The sequence below is a fragment of the Amblyomma mixtum genome, chromosome 7 (assembly GCF_055824585.1).
Source record: "Amblyomma mixtum isolate Tamu chromosome 7, ASM5582458v1, whole genome shotgun sequence".
In the NCBI taxonomy this organism is placed as follows: domain Eukaryota; kingdom Metazoa; phylum Arthropoda; class Arachnida; order Ixodida; family Ixodidae; genus Amblyomma; species Amblyomma mixtum.
In genome coordinates, this window is record NC_143018.1 from 141,324,380 (window position 1) to 141,346,474 (window position 22,095).

At 49.4% G+C, this 22,095-nt stretch overlaps 1 protein-coding gene across 1 annotated transcript in view; it reads right to left on the bottom strand.

Annotated features, from left to right (window-relative positions):
* LOC149337733 (putative sodium-dependent multivitamin transporter) overlaps positions 1 to 22,095 on the bottom strand; it is a 188,487-nt gene that overhangs the window by 152,882 nt on the left and 13,510 nt on the right. The gene's annotated exons all lie outside the window — the stretch shown is intronic.

The following is a 22,095-nucleotide window of genomic DNA, read 5'->3' on the forward strand; positions in this document are numbered from 1 at the left end:
TACACTCTTGAGTTTTTGGGAGCACTGTAGAAAACTGAAGGTAAACTTTTCATCAAAGGGTGCGGCCGCGACCTCGTCACTGTTCAACTGTGTTTCATATAGAGAATAGTGAGCAATTCCTCTCGTCGTTATACACACATACGGAGCGTTTATTTCAGCGCATGCTATAAGCGCAGAACTCGAGAGTAGGCGAAGAAAACGAGCCTCTAAAAAAGGGTGCAGTGGCTTCCAGAGCGCTCACGGCGGACGGTAACGAGCGCTCCAGCGCGCTGCGCGAGATTCTATTTCTCGCGCAGGCGGACTTCGGCCCGCCCATGGGCCCGCCGTTCTCCGCTAATCTCGAGGCACAAGTCGCGCCGAATACGCTCGCGCACATACGCGGTTCCGACGTGAAATGCGGCAGTGAAGTATTTCTCTCATCGCTGTCGAGAGGGAGTGCCGGCGGGTTTATACGTCTGCCCCTGCGCGGGGTCTCCCGGCCACTGCGCACAATCACTTACAAAAAGAAGTAAACTGTATGTACTACATAGCCGCGCGCATGTAGCGTCCTGTCTCGGACTAATCGCGCGCTCGGCACACTGCACTAGCGGCCGGGGTGGGGCGCCCGGCCGCGTATACCGTCCGAGGTAGCACCAACGGAGCGTTCGTGTCACGCGTGCACTACCTGGCAAAGAGCAAGCGGGAAGTCAAGTCCGCCAGCTTGATGAACGCACAGTGGCTTACCATTGTTCTGTCACGGATGCGCGCACTGCCGCGCGCCCACAGGAGCGCTTCGAGACCGTCCGGGGTGATACCCAGCGCCCTGTAGGCCGCGAGCATCTCGCGACGCGGCGCTGCAGAAGCGGCACAGAGAAGGAGCATGTGCTCCAATATCTCCACTGCGCCGCAGTCAGCGCACGCGTCGCTCGGGGATGGTGGTCGCTGCGGCGAGCGAGTAGTTTGTGCTCACCACGGAGCCGTCAGTGAACACAAGCAGATGGTCGCGCAGTTGCTCGTAGAACGAGAGAGCGAAACCGAAACCGAAATCCGGCTAAGAGCTACCGCTGCCTTGTCACGTGAGGGCCTTTTTCCCATGATGCTTTCCACTATATTTTTTATGACTAGGCTTCAAGATTGTGACGTCATGCTCCCTCCTAGTTTTTTTCTTCCTCCATGTATACCGCCGCTCCAGCATCACGTGTTCACTACAGCGCACCTAGCGGCAGAAGCAGGAAACACATTGGTCGCGACGCCTCGCGCGACGGCGCGAGCTGGGGCCCCGTTTCTCATCTGCTGTGACGTCACGCACCACGTGGTCATCTTTGCTCACGACGCCTCGCGCGACGTCGCGAGTTGGGCCCCCGTTTTACATCTGCTGTGACGTCACGCCTCACGTGGTATGACATGGAGGTCACGAAAGGTCAATGGTAACGACGCCGCCGCGCTCGAGGAGCTGGGTTGGGCTATTTTAGTATGCTTCGCATAAAAGAAAAGGTAAACATTAGCAAGAAAGACCTAAAGTTGGACCTCCTGATTTTACCAGTTAAAAAAAAATGTTAAAACACCACTCCTTAGATGTTTAATAACGTTGTTGTGTTTGCAATCACTATGTAACATTGATTTGCTGTACACTTCTTTCCTTTTTGTCTGTTTATTTGCCTTTCTTTTTTTTTACCTCGGATTGTTGTGCATGCGCCGGGTTATGTATTCTGTTAATGTACCCATAGGAGGCTGTATTTGCAGTTTCGACTTTTGGGCCTCCTGATGTACATATACCCCATAACCATGTACTGTAGTGCAGCTATGCAATAAACTTCTTTGATTTGATTGGAAGCACTAAAATTTTGGTTTGGAAGACAGTAGGTATCAGAGTCAATGGTAAACACCCTAGTAGCCTCTCATCTGCCGATGTCATTGCACAGCTAATCAATTTCTTCAAGGATTTGTAGCCTACTACTCAAAACCATAATCGGCAAAGTTCAAAGGTAAGCTTATATAACTTATATAAAACTGAATGTGAAGAAAACAGGAAAGTTATTAAAAAAAACCTGAACCGCTGCGCTGGCTCAGCGGTTAAGTCGCTCGTCTACTGAGCTGCAGTACCAGGGTTGGATGGATGGATGGAAACAACTTTATTACACACAAAAAAAAAATTTCCAGGGTGGTCCCCTACTGGTCCAGGAGTCCACGGGCGTGCGCTTCACGTAAAGCCCGATCCACCAGCCATTTCTGGCCGGCGGGCTGAGCGGTCCGTAAAGCAGCCTCCCAGGAAGAATGAGTGGGATTCGGTATGGGGGGTACTGCCTTTGGGGAAGAACATTTCCAAAGCTAGTTGAAAAGTGTGGATCTGGGCACGCCACAGGTGGTACAATCAGGAATAAAGGTGGGGTGAAAGCATGAGAGACGGTGGGGGAAAATAAAACAGCCTGTCTGTAATTGTCGCCATGTGGCGCTGAATGAGGGCGACAAGGTTAAAAACGCGGAAGTTAAAAATTGGATGAATTCAATGGAAAAGAAACATAGTGTAGAACTATATCGATTCTGGAAAAGGCAGATCAGGAAAGAATTTTTCTATGATAACTCAAGAGGCAGTGCCCTACTTTTTGAAGCTAGATCAGGGTGTCTTAGAACGCGCAGCTACAAAAAGAAATTTAACGAAGAAGATGACACATGTGCAGTGTGTGGTAGATCTGTGGAAACAATTGAACACCTCATAATCAAATGGGATGGTATCCATCCGGATGTCGATGCAGGCACAGTCACTCTTTCTGAGGCCCTAGGGTTTAAAGATAACAATGGTCATGTAAATAAATCTGCAGTGGAAGTCAGCAAAAAGCGATTGGAGGATTGGTGGCTGAAAAGCAGAGATGTGGCATAAGGTTAGAATAGTAGGAAACCGTAGGCAAAGTTGATGGAGAATCTTAATGAGAATTGCCAACACAGTAAACAAAAAAAAAATAAATAAAGAAAAGCTGAGCATGGTGGCAATTGCCACCACCCCGTTTCAAAGGGGGCGCTCCTATCCATCCATCCATCCATCCATCCAAGGTACTGTGGGGTGGTGGCAGTGTCATGCGGCTGAGTTTGTAGAATGTTGTAATTTGATATGTATGCAGGACCGATGTAGCCTCTTTCGCAGGGCTGGGTGCCTGATAATCCGGGGTCCGGGAGGAAATTTCTCGGGCCAGCGCATGAACGCGCTCATTACCGGGGATCGAGGCATGCCCAGGGACCCACGACAGAGTAACCGTTCTGTCGAGAGAGGTGACTGTGGAAAGAATACGATGTGTTGCCGGCGTCGCCACGCCCTTTAGGTAGTGGCGGTACGCAGCCTGGGAATCTGTGCAAATTTCGGTTACGTTTTTGTCAATGGTGGAGTGGGCCAGAGCAAGTGCGATGGCGGCTCCTTCCGCTTCTGCAGGCGAATTAGTCGGGATAGTGGCGGCGGCCCCCACTGTGCCGTCTTCATAAGCTGCGACTGCCGTGAAATATCCTGGTTTTGAATTTTCTGCCGCGTCGACATAAAGGATATCGCAGCGGTTGCTGTATGTTTTCGTGTAATAGCTCGCTCGTGCCTGCCGCCTACCCTGATGGAGACTAGCGCTCATATTGCGCGGTAGGGGCTTCTGATATATGTGATCCTGAGTGCGCAGAGAGATCATGTAAGGTGTAGGACTTGTTGGGGTGGGAATGGGTGGATTGAGACGTAGCTGCCGCAGTAGGCGTTGTCCTGTTTCTGTGCGACTGAGGCGGACTAATTGATTGGTGCGTTGAGCCTCTATTAATTCGGTCACTGTATTGTGTGTACCAGTGGCCAGGAGACGTTTCGTGCTAACCGTCCGTGGAAGACGTAGGGCGGAGGTGACAGCCGTGCGTATTAGGATGTCTGCCTGTTTTGTTTGCCGCTGAGTGAGTATGTGGTATGGGAGGTGGTATATAATGCGGCTAATGATTAGTGCATTTGCCATATTGAGGGTCTCCCGTTCAGACAGCTCATGATTGCGTGCTGCCACCCGCCTGATAAGTGCAGCGACCTGTTTAGTCTGTTTTTGCAAGAGCTGAAGGGTGGTGGTTGTATCGAGTGTGTTGCTGATGAGAAGGCCGAGAATCTTCACCTGAGGCACAATGGGCACTGGATTGCCGTACATGTGTAGTTCGATCTGGGGGTCACTGGGGAGGGGCTTCAGTTGCAGGAGTTCCGATTTATTTGGAGAGCAACGGAGGCCTGTGTTTGCTAAATGAGTGGTGGTGATGTCTATGGCAGATTGCAGGATATCCTGGGCTGTTCCAAGGGATCCTCCCGTTGTCCAGAGGGTTATATCATCTGCGTATATGGCTGTGTGCAGCCCTGGGATAGCAGCAAGGGCCTTTGCCAGGGGCGCTAGGGCAATGTTAAAACGTAAAGGTCACAGAACCGCCCCTTGTGGGGTACCCCGGTTAGGCAGGGGGAAAGGCTGGGAGGCAATATCCCCAAGGTGGAGTTCTGCCGTGCGTCCCTGAAGGAAGGCCCGAATATATTGCCATATGCGGGTGCCGCATCCCGTGGTGGCTAATGTCGTGAGGATATGGTCATGGCTTATTGTGTCGAAAGCCTTATGAATATCCAGGGCCAGTATGGCTCGCGTACTGGCTGTACGGCGCCTGGTGCAAAAGAGGGACTCTTTAAGGGCAAGAAGTACGTCTTGCGCCGAGATGTTTGGGTGAAAGCCGAATTGAACGTTGGATAGAAAGCCTGTTGTTTCTAGAAACGGTTGCAGGCGATTGAGAATGACATGCTCGAAGAGCTTGCCGACACAGCTCGTTAAGGAGATGGGGCGCAAATTTTGAAGAGTGAGGGGTTTGCCCGGTTTGGGTATAAATCGCATGCTGGCATGGGTCCAGGCTGATGGGAGCGTCCCAGCTTGCCAGTGGTTATTAAAGAGCTCCGTGAGTTCCTGGAGGGAGACTTCGTCCAGATTGAGTAGTGCCTTGTACGTTATGCCATCCGGCCCCGGCGCCGTAGAGCGGCGAATACTGAAGAGTGCTCGGCGGACTTCGTTTAAGGTGATGTCGGCATCAAGTTCTGGGTTAGGTGGAGGTAGATTGGGTGGATCTGCCGACTGAAGAGATGTGGGTATATAAGTGTCCCGCAGTTGGCCAATTACGTCGGTGCCCTTTTGGAGCTCTAGTTGTATTAGACGTTGTGTGTTTACTTGTGTCTGAGATTTAATGGTTGTTGGATCCAAGAGAGCACGTAGGAGGGACCACGTGCGTTTAGTGCTTAATGTACCCTTGAGGTCGTTACAAAATGTTGCCCAGTTCGAACCTGACCGCGGCTGCCGCGTTTCGAAACGCAAGGCGAAGGAAGGGAAAAAGGAAGGGAATACTTTATTTTTTCTTGCGGTTCGGGGGCATCTTCAGAGACGTTCTCTCCTTGGTTCTATCCCCACGAGTCTTCTCTGTCGACGTCGTCCACATCTAATCAATGGTCGATTGCCCTGGGTCCAGGGCTCCGCTGGCCACTGCCGCCCGTTGAGCTCACTATACCAGACCTTGTTGGTCTTCACAGAGGTCGCTGGACAACAGTCTCCCATTGCTCCGCACTGCGGTTTTGTATTTTGGGGACCACGTCTATGTTTTAAACGCAAAACGCACCCGTGTGCTGGGCGATGTCAGTGCACGTTAAAGATCATCAGGTCGGCGAAATTAATTCCAGCGACCTCCGCTACGGTACCTCTTTGAAGATTGAAAATTTATTTTTGACGAAAGGAAATGACTAAGTAACTTTCTCACATATCTCGATGGACACCCGAACCACGCCCTAAAGGAAGGGATACAGGAGGGAGTGAAAGAAGAAAGGAAGGAAGAGGCGCCATAGTGGAGGCCTGCGGAATAATTTTTGCCACCTAGGGATCTTTAGCGTGCACCGACATCGCGCAGCACACAGGCCCCTTTTGCGTTTCGCGTCCATCGAAACGCGGCAGCCGCGGTTGGGTTCAAACCTGGGTACTCCGGGTCGTAGATGAGCGCCCTAGACACCTCTTCCCTCCTTTGTTCTTACACGCCCTCATTTATCCCTTTCCTTACGTGGTTCGGGTGTGTACCGAGATATGAGATGCGGTTACTGCGTCATTTTCTTTCCGCAAAACGAATTTTCATTTCTTTGTTCAAAGTCTGGGTAGGGCGCACCAGTTCATGACAGGCAATGAGGTATCGAACATACTTGAAACAATACGAAGGATGCGACGGGAAAGTGACCGACGCCTCGAGAGGTTTCCTTCTCTTGCATTGTCCATCACGCTTCTTCAAGCATGACCGTAAACCAGCAAGCCCGAATTTCTCCATTTTGGCCAGCGAAAGTGCTAAGGAAGTAATCAAAAATTGCCGACGGTTACGTAACTTGCTAATGCGAAATTTGAGCGCAGCTCACCAGCTGTTTCAGCTTTTCGATAGATTGAGGCAAAGAATTCGAGCAAGAGCTGTATGTACAATTACAGAAAACTTGTTATTTTTCACACAATTTCCTCCTTCATAACGGTCCACTAACAGTTCTTGATTGTCATGAAGGAAGCTTCGTGGTCAGAGAAATAGACGGATACATGCTCGACTTGCTGCACCAATGCCTAGTTCTCAAAGACGAGGTCTATACAAGTATTTTGCGTGGTTGTCACAGCCGTAGGAGGCATTACGAGCGAGAGGAACGGAATGTTCTCCTGCATAAGCGGTAAAAAATTCCTTTCTGTCTTTTTATGTACATTAAAGTCCCCACCTACTCTGCCACCCTGGCAGGTGGCAGTTAACGGTTGATCGCGAGAGTTCGCTCAGCGTTGTCAGCACTAACGCATGCAGCACACAATCTCTCTCTCATCCTCCCGCGTACCTATAAGTGCGATTCAGGCTTCCGCTGACCCAAGGAGCCAGTTATGCACACTTTCTTTCCTTAAAATGATCAGAGTGTAAAACGTTGTCAACGCCAACGCCAATGAACACATTAAACGCCGACGGCCTATGGCTTCAGCACCGCGTTTCTGGCACAACGATGTCAATGCCTGCAGCCCACATGTCTCTCGTATCACCCCCACGTACATATAAGCATTATTCAAGCGTCCACTGAGCCAGGGAGACAGTTATGCGCACTTCTTTTCCTTAAAATGGCACAGTGCTGTCAATGCCAACACATGCAGCGCACATCTATCACTACCACCACGTAGCTTAAAGCATGATTGAGGTGTCCACTGTTCCAAAAGGGCCGTCATGCGCCTTTTCTTTGCTTTCCAGGCTCCCGCTCCATTGGTTTCGCAACTTACAGCGCGAGTAAAGTGTCCACTGCCGGTTACAACGAACAACAGCGACGGTGACGCCGCGAAACGAGAAACGGGCGCCCAAGAGCTGCGTTTTAAAATATGATCGGTCCGAGCAGAGATCGTAAATTTGTGCCATGAAATAGAAAGAGCACCTGAAGAATGATTTGGTTTGGTTTTGGTTTATGGGGTTTAACGTCCCAAAGCGACTAAGGCTATGAGAGACGCCGTAGTGGAGGGCTCCGGAAATTTCGACCACCTGGGGTTCTTTAACGTGCACTGACATCGCACAGTACACGGGCCTCTAGAATTTCTCCTCCAAAGAAATTCCAGCCGCCGCGGCCGGGATCGAACCCGCGTCTTTCGGGTCAGCAGCCGAGCACCATAACCGTTGAGCCACCGCGGCGGCACCTGAAGAATGAGATGGAGAGCTTTTGGCCGGAGCTCTCAAGTTATGAACCCCGGGAATCATTTTTCTTTAAAGGAAATGCTGAAACCAGTAATGTTTTGACAGTTGTAAGCTATGGAACCGAAACATTGACGCCAACAAAAGTTTTATTACACTGAGGACAGAGAAGCGAGCTATGGAAAGCATTATTTTTAAGCGACAGAAAGCGAGGAGCGTGCGTTAGATAGGCAATCTAAGGTGTAAATGTTTTAGGTTATAAATATAAGGGGGTACTGCGCACAAAAACACACGGACAAGAAGATAACACAACAAGCGCAGTTGTGTTATCTTGTTGTCCGTGTCTTTTTGTGCGCAGTACCCCCTTTTATTTACCATGATTGACCGACTAGCCCAACAACTATGTTTCAGGGGATACTGAAAAAGAAGAAATTGACATGGCCACGGCATTTAATAAGTTGAAATGGCAGTCGGTGCTCGGTACAAGTAGAGGAACCTGACTGTAGGAGTCAGGATTCAAATTGGGGGGCAAACTTTGAATACAGAGTGACAAAAATCACAAAGGCTCCTTTTTGACAACAGTTTTGGACAGTCAGGTGACGTATTTAGGAGTATGCCTTACAGTGAGAAATTCAAACTATATGGAAGTTTTTATTTATTGACATTGAAAATTGGCTTATTTTGAAACTACTTCTTTGGTGTAGAGCTTCGAGTAAAAGCCGTCTGATGCTCAACTGTGCGGTGCCACGAGAGAAAGTTTCAGTGAACAACTGTCGGCAGAGAGATAGTAGAGTGTGCCTAACAGCGACTATTCAAACGCCGGTGAAATACAATATGAAGAGTTTAAAGCTCTGAAGCAATATATTAGGCAGGAGTTTTCCTCATAAAAGTCCGCTCTGTGCATGATTTACTACGACTAAAACGGCATTGCCTGTGTATTACGTTTCGTTTACGACGTGCGCAGGAATTTCAAGAACAGTAACGGAGCGCTTTATGGCAATAGCTCTAGCAGACGCGCCCGTAAGTTCAGTGCACCGAGTTAACAGCTGGTGCGTACTGCACCGTCGACTTAGAAGGATATTTTTAAACTATGAGGCACTGCGTCGCTGTCAGCAAGGGTCGATAACTCATGTGTTACGTTGCTGCGTCGACATTCACTGAACATGAATGCCTCGAATGAACACGCGTTGCAGCCATGGGTGGAAACAGCGACACGTGAAAATATTGTGCCCGCTGTGGCGACGGCGCTGCGGTGACGACGACAAACTCTAAAACTGCTTATTTCGGTGAGCCGTAGTTATGAATAAAACTGAGCTCTGCGGTGGTGATAGTAGCAAGTGAGCTGGGTAGTCGCCGAAGATAACAGTCTTCTTCTTCTTCACACGCTTCTGGATTTTCATTACCTGGCAACTTTCTGGCTGCCTGTGACTGCTGTCTCGCATTAGGTTTTCTCGGGAAGCTCGAAGCCTGCCATCGGTTCGGAAGTTGCGGGATAGCGTTAGATTTTCGCCTCTGACAGTCCATGATTAAACTGCGCGAAAAAAAAAACACATAGAGCGTCTGCGCTCTATGTGTACGTGTTTTCTGTCTCTGTCCGTGTTTATTTCGCGCAGTTTAATCATGAACGACAAGCACCAACCACCCCGCCAGAAAACCCTTCTGAAAGTCCGCAGTGCTCTAGGGGCAGCGTGGACGTTTCTGCTCGGTCAGCGCACAGACGCCGGCTGCCAATGAAAGGGATGCTCTGTGCAGCGGCCATGCTAAGTTAGGCTGCATTTTTAAGGCGGAAGCCTTTAATGCCTCATATTGTCGTGACCAAGGAATGTTAGCAAATCTGTCCGCGTTTCGGCGTCACTACTAAAAAGAAAACCTGTGTCGAGGCTGGGAATCGAAACAGGGCCTTTGGCATTAGAAGTGGAGACGCTACCACTCCGCCACGGAGGCTCAGGGTTTGAGCATGAATAACGGCGCATCTAGTGAATGCATCTGCTGGGGAAAAAACCGCGCTGAGACGAGGGACAAAGAAAGAAGAGCCGAACAGGACAACAGCGCCGATCCTGTTGTCCTCTTCTTTCTTTGTCCCTCGTCTGAGCGCGGTTTTTTTCCCAGCAGTATGTACCAACTAGCTCAACTCTCCGTTTTAGTGAATGCATGAGTGTCACAAATAAAATGAAAGAAATTAAAAAAATGACAATAAGAAAAGAAACAAGTACAAAAACGAATAAAATAAAAATAACAAAATAAACAAAAAATACAGAAATGTGAAAAATAAAAGAATGAAAAAGCAAGCAGTGTGCTAGGCAACGCTTTCGCCTTGCGGCATTTTAGAGAGCCAAAGTGCCCCCTGAATTTTTCGCCATCCTGACGGATGATATCGTATGTTGGCCTTCACGTGACCGCCGCTGCTGCTCTCTTAGCCATCTGCGTAGCTTTTCCTATGCTTGAATCGTCAGTTTATTTACCTCAATTACATAAGGTTTTGTATTTTGTCTGTGGGTTCAAAACCACGGGTGCAGCGCAAATGAAGCCGCTCGTGCGCTGGAACAGCTGCAGCATGCGCTGAAACAATGTACGTGTTTTTGTTTCTATTTCAGTCGCAGTCACCACCTGTGCGTGCGTTACTAAGCAACCACAAAGACCAGCGTTTACTGCCGCAGCTTTCAGACCGTGCAGTCGCTGTTTGCTGTGCCCGACAGTTTCACATTGCGTTCACTTTATGAAATTCACAGTGCGGTTTACAGCTCACAGGCACCCCCTGTTCCAGCTTCATGTACGCTGCGCAATTCTTTACTCAATGAACGGTTCCTAAGGATTGCTTTCTGACGTGCTTGCACAGGCCCTGTATAATGGGGATACAGGACTCGCGTATATTTAGCCGTGCGTGTGTGCTTCCCAGAAACAGCCGAATTCCTTTTTTCAATAAGAACTGTACTAGTAGCTACTTCGCCAGCCACAGCCACTGTTTTTCACTGTTTTGCAGTTTGACCAAACTATACATCTAGAACAAAATATTTGACAAGCTGACAAGACGACAAGCTATCTTTTTTTTTGAGCTCAAGTTCTCGAGATCCTTCGTGTGCATGACTCACGCTTTCCTGGCAAGCGCTGTCGAAGTTCCACTGAAAGAAGCATGTGAATGGGGAGCGATTGCTCAGCGGGCGCTCAGGTGCGCATGCCTGACACGCTTTCCTCACCGGATAAGCGGAATGGTGTGACGACTGTGCTGCCCTGAGGGCTAAGCTTAGCGTTGCGCCGATCGGTAAAGTTTTGCCTTTTCCTGCCTTGTGGCTACTCAGGGTGGCCAGTGCCGGGGGAAGGATTGTGCCGATGAAAGCAACCACACTGAGGAAAGGAGAAATTTGGGCGAGTTGGTATGCATTCATTGCAGCGAAACAACGCAACAACGGCGGAACAGGCAGGAGATACTCTTGACTAACAAGTGAATTTATTGAAGGACGGAAAAGTTCACATTTATAGCGAAATCTAACAATCAGATATTCAAAAAGCTTTAAAAACGCAGTCAGAAAGATGGAATCTATGTCAAGTGGAAGGGAAGATATCCTATTTTCTTGTCATTTATTGTCACAGAAGGATTTGCTGACGCATTTTACGCTGCGATGGTGGATGTAAAACCCTTCTATGATTTCGCGCGTCACCTTGTTCTCATGACGAAAATACACAGGTGTGTTTTTGTAGAACGGTGCTCATTTGCATCTTTTGAAACGATACTTTGGGATAGAAGAAACCCGGCCATTATTTTCAAGCTTCTTTCTTGATCCCTGTCATACTTGCACTTGCAGTTACCACAGTGAACTGCAACGTGGCAAAGAGGGCCGCTTTTTTCTCGCATTTTCATGCTCCATTACTCTCTTCTTCAGGCGTCTCTGTTTAGCCTACGTAACCGGCATTGCACTTGAAGGGCATTTGCGGGCGAGGCCGCACCAGCATCAAGCCAACCTAAAGCATGGTGGTTAGCGCTAAAAAGAAAACTCCCAGAATTGTCAGTGTCCTCATGGGAAAAGAAATGGATAATAGATGTAACGCCTTTGTTCCACGATAAGATAAAGCCGGTGTCTCTAAACAACCACGCTTTAAAACACATGCTGAAGCTGTCAGAGAGCCAATAGACCAGGGCGTCGCGTGCTCGCCCACAGCGTGCCCGCATGAGAGACCGTGTGCGCGCCTGGCAAGAACTTACTCATGGGGCGCCCTCCTTCGTGCTCTAGTCACTGCCGCAGAGGAGGACAATTAAAGCTCACTGCGATGAATGCTGATTAGGACAAGCGGTTCTCGAGTAAAATATTATTACGTAAATATACGCACACAAGGAGAAGTCACAGAGGGATGCTGACAGCAGCTCAGTCCAACCACTGCCGGCCAATGGCGCACACACCACATTTCGTCCTCTTCGCGCTCCGTGCACGAGCTCAGCACTGTCTTCTTCGTTGTCCACTGACATAACTCCCGGTGGCGAAAGCATCGTCCCAATGCTAAGTGGAAGTCAGAGCAGGTGCACGGTACGGCTTGAGGCGAACTACGTGAACAACGTCAGTGGCAGGGGGGTGGATGACGACGGAGGATCGAGGGGGCAACCTCATAAGTCACGTCGGTCACCTGACGGAGCACGCGATAAGGGCCCTTATACTGACGAAGTAGTTTTTCGGAAAGACAGACACGGCGAGAGGGAGACCTAACGAGGACGAGTGATCCTGGCGCGTAGTGTACTGGTGGATGTCGGCGGTCGTAAACTGACTTCTGGTAGGCCTGGGAGGCGGTGAGACGGTCGCGGGCGATTTCGCGGGCCATGGTTACTTGGGCGATGGCGTCACGTGAGTACTCCGCGGTCGAGACCGAAGAAGGCAGAAGTGTATCCAACAACAACGCAGGATGCCGGCCATAGAGAAGATAGAAAGGCGAATAGCCCGTGGTGTCATGCCGCGATGAATTAAGCAAATGTTACATAGGGCAAGGCAATGTCCCATAATACAACATTTTGGGCGAGTTGGTTACCTACATTCATTATTACAGCGCAACGACGGCACAGAACAAGAGGGGGATACAACAGCGCTGATCTCAAACTTGGGCTCCCGGCCAAGGGCTTGCCTGATGTTGTCGGGAAGGGAGATGCCTTCCATGACGTGGATCTGTTGTCCGGTGACTGGAGTCCTCTTAGGAAGAAGTGCACGAAGCGCTGGGAGGGTATGTTGCTAAAGGAACTCGGTGGTGCGGTCAATGGACCGTGATAAATGGTGCCACTGTGCATTCGAATGTTCTGGCCCAGCATGGAACTGTACCAAAACCTTCAAGCGCTCCTTGTACGCTCGCACTTGCTGAAGCCATTCCGACCTGAGAGTCTTGCAGAGTCTTCTCCCATGCAATGAAGTGAAGTAGCAGTCACTGACCATAGTCGAAAAAAGAAAGACGTTTCGAAACCCGTACGGGTTTCTTGTTCACAGTGAGCAGGACAAGAACGGTGGCGAATTTATATCCGGAGAATGTGACGTAAAGATCGGGCGTAGATGCCTGGCATGGGGCCAGCGTTCTTGTTTAATGTTGCTTGTGTTGTTTGGATGAATAGCGATTCCAGCAGAAGGCGCGTCGTCAGGTTTCTCTCCTTAGATAAGATGGAGGCATTGCCCCAGTCAATCTGGTGGCCAGTGTCGTGAGCATGACCCGCCAGCGCATTTGTGGCATGCTTTTCGTTTTTCACATCACGTTGGTGGTCCTTTATGCGTCTTGAGAACTTCCCTGTCTCACCGATGTAGGCATGATTGCAGTTCAGGCACGGTATTTTGTAGACGACTCCTGGAAACTGCTCATTTGGTAGTCGGTCTTTCACATTCATTAGCTGATTCCGCAGCTTGCTGACAGGCATGTGGGCCACGCGCAAGTCGTATTTTGAAAACACACGAGACAGCGCTTCGCTGATACCAGCCATTTATTTCTACGTTTACTTTTTGTATTTTGCATCTGAGCCTTGTATTTATTGCTGTATTTTGTGTTACAACTTGTATTTAACATTTTTTAATTTTGCTAAACCTGTTCTTTTTTGCATATATTATGTATTCGCCCCTCCTGCTTGGGCCTACTGTAGGCCTGCAGTATGTTCTAAATAAATAAATAAATAAATAAATGTATGGAATGCCTGCTCGTGTTCGATACGTCCTACAATCAGTGGTAGCTGGATGTGCAGCTCGTTCTTGTATCTTTGATATGAAGCGGCTCGGATAACCGTTGGCTGACGGTTCTTCGTGCACTCTTTTTAACTCCTTTTCTTGATCTTCTTGGCCTTTGCAGACACGTGTGCACGTTTGGTCAGATGTGACGACGGAGGCTTTGTGCGCAACTGGATGATTTGAATTAAAATTTAAGTACTGGGCTGTGTGCGTAGGTTTTCTGTACACAGAGAACGAAAGGCGATTGTCCCTCCGCTCGACCAGGACATCCAAGAAGGGAAGGCGGTTTTCTTGCTCAAACTCGGCCGTGAACTTCAAGCTTGGTTCGACACTGTTTAGTTCATGTAGAAACCGCGACGCGTCCTCTTTCCTTAATATGCAAAAAACAGTCGTCGACATACCGGTAGAAGACCTTGGGTGCTCGAGTGAAAGCATTCAATACCTTGTCCTTTAGTGCTTCCATGACGAGGTTTGTTGTGGTGACCGATATGGAAGCGCCCATCGCAGTGCCTTGGGTCTGTCTGTAGAATTTTGAATTAAAGGAAAAATACGTATTGCTTAGGCAGAACCGTAGCAGTGTGCTCAGCTCTGGAACGTTGAAGGGCGTACGACTTGCCAGATTGCAGTCCTTCTCCAACGCTTCCTCGCACGTGGAAACGGCTAGGTCAACCGGGACACTGGTGAAGAGTGCCGTGACGTCGAAGGAGACCATTACGTCCTCTGCGTCCAATTCCAAGTCATGCAGTTTCTGAACAAAATTTGAAGAATTCCCAATGTACGTCCTAGTCTTTCCGGATAAAGGGCTGAACACTTCGTGGTGGTACCCCGAAAGTCGATACAGTGGCGACCTTGTGAAGTCCACTATCGGGCGTAGGGTCACTCCAGGCTTGTGGATCTTCGGTAGACCGTATATAGCAGGAGCCGAACCATTTGTGCATAGGAGGCGGTAGTAAAGTTTCTTGTTATCCGGGGGCACGAGCTTAAATAGGTCCGCCAGCAGTTCTTGCAATTTCGTTTGCAATCTGGCCGTAGGATCGCGTGGTACAGACAAGTAGGTGCCGTCGTTCAGCAAACCGATCATCTTGTCATTGTATTCACTGCGGTTGCGCAGGACGGTAGCATTCCCTTTGTCTGCCGGTAAGATGGCGATCTCCGGGTTCCTTCTGAGGTCGCGTATGGCTCGTTTCTCAGCCACAGAGAAGAGGGGCTTATGCCGCCACTTCGAGAGAACGCCAATAGCGCGAGTGCGGGCTTCATCTCGGACGTTCATAGGTAGCAGGCTTACCGCACGCTCAACCGCACAGATTACCTTTTTCTTTTCTGGTGGGCGATCTGTATTAAAGTTCAAACCGCGGCAGAGGACAGAGGTTTCTGCTGCGCTTGGCTTGTAGGAGGAGAGGTTCACCACAACCTGTCTTTTGTTCTCTTTTCTTGGAATCCGAAGAGCATCAATCTTCTTCTCATGCGATGCCTTGCAATGCCGTTCTCTTACCGCTGCCGTGTAGTTGGCGTGCAGTTGTACGTCCGGAAAGCGCTCTTGGACAATGTATTCGAGCTGTCTGCGCGCGAAAAACGAGTCGGTCTCGAGGCGCTTTATCTTCTGCCGGCATTCCTGAACACGTGCAAGTACCAGTTTCCTTTCGGCGTGTTGAATGATCTGGTGGCCCCAGACGGAGTTGACGGGAGTTTTCAGACGGAGAGACTTGGGTACCAGGTTCTCCCACCTGCATGTCAGGTTGAAGTCTAGATGGGTCTTGAACGACTCTCGAAGTTAGTGAAACAAAGCGACGAATCTTGGTGACCACGTGTTGTCCGTAAATGCTCCGATAGTTCATGTAGTCAAGAGTTCGACGGAAATCCGTCTGGTCAGGCATGGTGATGTAATGAAGTGAAGTAGCAGTCACTGACCATAGTCGAAAAAAGAAAGACGTTTCGAAATCCGTACGGGTTTCGAAAAGGATTTAAAAAGAGTGCACGAAGAACTGTCAGCCAACGGTTATCCGAGCCGCTTCATATCAAAGATACAAGAACGAGCTGCACATCCAGCTACCACTGATTGTAGGACGTATCGAACACGAGCAGGCATTCCATACATGCCTGGTATCAGCGAAGCGCTGTCTCGTGTGTTCTCAAAATACGACTTGCGCGTGGCCCACATGCCTGTCAGCAAGCTGCGGAATCAGCTAATGAATGTGAAAGACCGACTACCAAATGAGCAGTTTCCAGGAGTCGTCTACAAAATACCGTGCCTGAACTGCAATCATGCCTACATCGGTGAGACAGGGAAGTTCTCAAGACGCATAAAGGACCACCAACGTGATGTGAAAAACGAAAAGCATGCCACAAATGCGCTGGCGGGTCATGCTCACGACACTGGCCACCAGATTGACTGGGGCAATGCCTCCATCTTATCTAAGGAGAGAAACCTGACGACGCGCCTTCTGCTGGAATCGCTATTCATCCAAACAACACAAGCAACATTAAACAAGAACGCTGGCCCCATGCCAGGCATCTACGCCCGATCTTTACGTCACATTCTCCGGATATAAATTCGCCACCGCTCTTGTCCTGCTCACTGTGAACAAGAAACCCGTACGGGTTTCGAAACGCCTTTCTTTTTTCGACTATGGTCAGTGACTGCTACTTCACTTCATTGCATCACCATGCCTGACCAGACGGATTTCCGTCGAACTCTTGACTACATGAACTATCGGAGTCTTCTCCCAGTGGCACCATTTATCACGGTCTATTGACCGTACAAGCGAGTTCCTTTCGCAACAGACCCTCCCAGCGCTTCGTGCACTTCTTCCTAAGATGACTCCAGTCACCGGACAACAGATCCACGTCATGGAGGGCATCTCCTTTCCCGACAACATCAGGCAAGTCCTTGGCCGGGGGCCCAAGTTGCGGTCAGCGCCGTTGTGTCCCCCTCTTGTTCTGTGCCGTCGTTGCGCTGTAATAATGAATGCAATGTCCCAATCACGATGGTCGGGTGCGACGTACATAGATAGCATGTCCGTCAGGGTCCGATTCAGGCGCTCGGTAAGCCCGTTCGTTTGATGATGGTACGCTGCAGTGAGTTTATGCTGCGCGGAACAGGACCGAAGTATGTCGTCAACTACCCGGGACAAAAAGTAGCGGCCGCGGTCCGTCAGCAATTGGCGTGGGGCACCGTGATGAAGGATGACATTTTGCAATAGGAAATCGGCGACATCGGTAGCGCAACTGGTTGGTAATGCAGGCGTGATAGCGTACCGAGTGGCGTAATCAGTCGCGACAGCGATCCAAGGGTTGCCGGAACTGGACGTAGGAAAAGGTCCGAGGAGGTCTAGTCCTACGCGGTGGAAGGGTTCCATAGGTACGCCGATAGGCTGCAGAAGGCCAGCAGGCAAAGTGGACGGCCGCTTGCTGCGTTGACAGAGGTCGCAGCTGGCAACATAACGGCGAATACTACTGTAAAGGCCGGGTCAAAAGAAGCGGCGTCGGACTGGATCGTACGTGCGGGAGACACCGAGGTGGCCCGCGGTGGGCAGGTCGTGTAGTTCCGAGAGGACAGACGAGCGGAGACGCTGAGGAACGACGAGCAGGAGCGATGGGCCGTCAGGGCGAAGGTTGTGGCGGTATAGGATGTCATCCTGAAGAACAAAGAGTTGGAGCGAAGGATCGGGGTTGGCACAGGTGAGGGGGTCAATAAGGGGACGCAAGGAGGAATCTTGCCGTTGCTCGGCCGCTATGTTAAGCAGATAAGAGATAGCGAATAAGCACGGGCCGAGGTCATTGTCTCCAGGATCTGGCGACTCCACAGGGTGACGAGAAAGGCAGTCAGCGTCTTGATGTAGGCGCCCGGACTTGTAGACAACGGTGTAAGAGTACTCTTGCAGGCGCAATGCCGAACGACCAAGGCGGCCTGTGGGGTCCTTCAGCGAAGAAAGCCAGCAAAGAGCTTGGTGGTCTGTCACAACCGAGAAAAGACGGCCAAACAGGTAGGGTCGAAATTTAGCGACAGCCCAAACAAGGGCTAGGCACTCGCGCTCCGTTATGGAGTAATTGCGCTCGGCGGTTGAAAGAAGACGGCTGGCATATGCAATGACACGGTCTTGACCTTGGTGACGTTTGGCGAGCACAGCGCCAATACCACATCCGCTGGCGTCTGTGTTGGCGCCGACGGGTCCAAATGGGCCAATATATTTATTTATTTATTTATTTATTTATACAGAATACCCCTAAAGGCCCTCGAGAGGGTATTACATAGGGGGGGGGGGCGCAGGCAATTGAACAGAATAAAAGAAAAACCACAAATATGAAACAAACAACAAAAGCACAAATAAGACACACTGGATGAAATAAGTAAGCAAAAGAATCAATCAAAAGCACAAATAAGACACTTTGCATGACATATAAGTAAGCAAAAGAATCAAAGAACGGCAGCGCGGCAAAGAACGAATATTACTGCATTATTAAAATTATACAAACAGAACACTAATACAATGAATCTTTTTAGTCACAAACCCTGCAAAAAAGGAAGCCATGAACAAATAAAATAACAATGTATGCGAAGAGTTAAGCAGCAGTTATTGAAGATATAAGTTTAAAATATTTATCAGGATCAGTGGTGGTTGCGATATGTGAAGGCAGAGTGTTCCAGTCAGATATTGTGCGTGGTAAGAATGAATGCGCATAGATAAATGTTCTGCACGTGAAACGTCTAACTTTAAACGGATGATCGCGGCGGTCAAAAATCGAAGTAGGCAAAGAAAAAAAGTCGTTATGAAGTGATGGATGATGATAAAGTTTATGGTGAAGTGAGCAATTTGGATTAAGGAAGAAAAGGTCTGTCCTTGGGCAGGGCCCCAGGTAAAAGGGCTGTCTTTCTTGAGGAGCTCTGTGAGGGGACGAGTGATGCCAGCAAAATTTTTGATGAAACGTCGGAAATAGGAGCACGGGCTTACAAAGCTGCGCACATCCGTGGACGATCGTTGAAGAGGGAAGTCCTTGACGGCTTGAACTTTAGCAGGGTACGGGCAGACACCCGAAGCATCGACCAGATGTCCAAGGATGGTCAGTAGGCGACGACCGAATTGGCATTTCGACGAGTTGAGCTGCAGCCCGGCTTTACGGAAGACAGAAAGAATGCTCGTAAGTCGTTCGAGATGCGTGGTAAAGGAGGGCGAAAAAACCACAACGTCGCCTAGGTAACATAGGCATGTAACCCATTTAAATCCTCGAAGCAAGGAGTCCATTCTCTCGAAGGTAGCTGGCGCATTGCAGAGACCGAACGGCATAACTTTAAACTGATATAAGCCGTATGGTGTGACGAATGCAGTCTTTTCACGCTCTTGGTCATCTACTGCAATTTGCCAAAAGCCAGATCGAATGTCGATGGACGAGAAAAATTTGGCTCCGTGAAGGCAATCCAAAGCATCATCAATTCTTCGGAGAGGATACACGTCCTTTTCGTGATGCGGTTAAGGTGCCGGTAATCAACGCAAAAGTGCCAGCTCCCGTCCTTCTTTTTAACTAGGACAACTGCTGAGGCCCAAGGGCTCGACGAGGGCTCTATAATGTCTTTAGTAAGCATTTTGTCCATTTCCAGCTGGATGATGTTCCGTTCTGTACTGGAGGCTCCATACTGACGTCTGTGGATAGGAGCGGCGTCACAAATCTAATAAGGTTGGCAAGATTTGTGCCGCGGTCAGGAGAAGGATGGAAGAGTCGAGGCCCATTGCAGGAGCATGCGCTGTCAGACACGCCAACAGATACGTGCCGTGCAACATGGGCGTTGTGTACAGAATACCCGTATCATGTGGGAAAATTTATTATGGGCAGACTGGAAGGTGCCTCAACGTTCGCCTGAGAGAACACGAGAGGTCGCTGGGGACGTCTGCCGCTTCTTCTAATCTCGCTCTGCACTGCCGTGACTGCAGTAAGGAAAATGACAGCGTGTGTACTCCTGACTTGGGGCGTGCTGACGTTGTCTTCAGGCACAGGGATCAGAAGTGCCGGGAAATAGTAGAGGCGTATCTGATCGCCACATCGCGCATTCCATGCGTTGCAAAACCTTTGGTGGCGTTACACCAGGTAGAACTGGAATATATTGATAGTACTGCGGCAGTGCAATGAGGCTAATGCACACGTGTGGTTTGGTTTGCTGTTTCGGTTTTGCTGTTTTTGTTGTTTTGTTGTTTCAGGCTTTGTGCGCCTGCGCGTGCAGGGTTGAAGCCTTTATAACCACGAGTTTCCTAATAAAATTTTCAGTTGATATTCAGCGCTTGTTTGTTTGCGTGTTTCTTCCCCTGTCTTAGTTTTTCGCGCTGTACATAATGTTGTTTTTCTAATGTTAGGCTTGCCATTCGGACGCGCCAACATGCACTTCTGGTTCTGCTGTTCGTGGAAGAAAGTATTCATGATGCGTAAACTGAATCCTTCTGCGAGCTGTACTAATAGTTGCGCCCTGCTATTCCTCTTCCTCATCTTGCTGCAGTTCCCTACCACTCCTCAACTGAGGAGAAACAAACTTGCGTTCTGACATACTAGGCTGTCCTCTGCGGGGCCCAGCCTGCGTTCAAAGAGCAGTGATGTGTGCAATTATTTTTCGTCCTTTCGCCGTTGCTTCTGAGGTACCGGGCACCTCGTTACTTTTTCAGGTACATCTAGTGCTGCAGTTTGAAGTTGAGATGAGGAAGGCAGCACTAGGCATTATCACTCACTGACGTTGCAACTGACGACATCTCGCAATATCAGAGCTCCGGCCCCTCGTAGTCAAGTCGCGATGCGGTAGTTGCAGTCACAGGCTTAAGTTTTTTGCCTTCACCTAAGCGAGGCTTAGGAAAGTGATAACAAACATCCTTTGGAGGGCTGTGTGTTGTTCTGTAGATGTGAGTTTCTTAGACGGCAGCTTCAGAAAGTTGGGATTCTTCTCCGCAGGCAATTAAATATCTGTGGGACTGACAAGCGTGATTTGACGAAGATGATTACGATGATCATGACCACCATGAATTTTTATCGCACAAAGACATCTGTGGCCATAGAGAATCATAGGACAAGGTGTTTTCGTCTACTCAAGGTGAGGTCAAAAACCCAATTCTCAAGAAATTCACCCTAAAGAAGCCCAGCACCCTGCGATGGGAAAGTTTCTTCCCAAACCTACATATACTAAACAAAATGCACCCTACCATATACGCGGACAAATGTCCCTGGTGCGACGGAAAACCCACTCTCTATCACATCACATGGGCCTGCCAAAAGATAGACGTGGTCCCCAAAATACAAAACCCGAGTGCGGAGCAGTGGGAGACTCTGCTGTCCAGCGACCGCTGTGAAGACCAAGAAGGTCTGGTACAGCGAGCTCAACGGGCGGCAGTGGCCAGCGGAGCCCTGGACTGAGGGCAACCGACCACTGATTAGAGGCGGACGACTTCGACAGAGAAGACTCCCGGGGGTAAAATCAAGGAGAAAACGTCTCTGAAGATGCTCCCAAACCGCAGGAAAAAGGACTAGAGTAAAATAAAGTTTTTCCTTCCTTCCTTCCTACCCATCGTATCAGCGGTGGACACCCGGCTGTGCTGGGCAACAAGCCCCGTCAATCCTGCATGAACAAGGGTTATTTGTTCAACGAACGTGATTACCATATCATTCGGTTTTGGATTGTTTTACTTCAAGGGCAGCATGGCTTTCTCCCTGTGGAATGAGTATGCGTCGGAGCTTCTTGAAGTATTCCAAGTCAGCAGGGATACACCTCGATTCCTGTGCCATGTCGCTGCTACAGTCGTATTCGAAGTGCAAAGATGTGCTGCAGCTTCGTTCTGTATGCTTACAAGATGAGTGCTGCCAATGGTCTAGCACTTCCCGCCATTCTTCCTCGTCTTTGTGTCGTAGCCATTGGATGGAGGCGGCTTCTGAGTCTGGTGACAAGCAGAGGCGATTACTGAGCGACAGCCTCCCTCTTCTGTATTACTGTGGGTGGATGGTACAGCCTCTCCAGCAGATGTCAAAGGCGGTGTCGACTTGGAAGATGGACTGAAATGCTCTGATATTACACGCTTTATCGATGGAACTCACGCACTTAGAAGAAATTATTCAGTGGTGTTGCGGGCACGCATATCGACAGTTCTCTCAATTAGAATGCAAGAAGCTGTCGACCACGCTAAGTTTGAACATGGCGCAGATATATAATTACGGGAGCGCTTCAAGTTGATGAGATGTTATGATACCTGAGAACTATCGTGAGCCTTGCGGTGCAAGTGCGCATCCATGG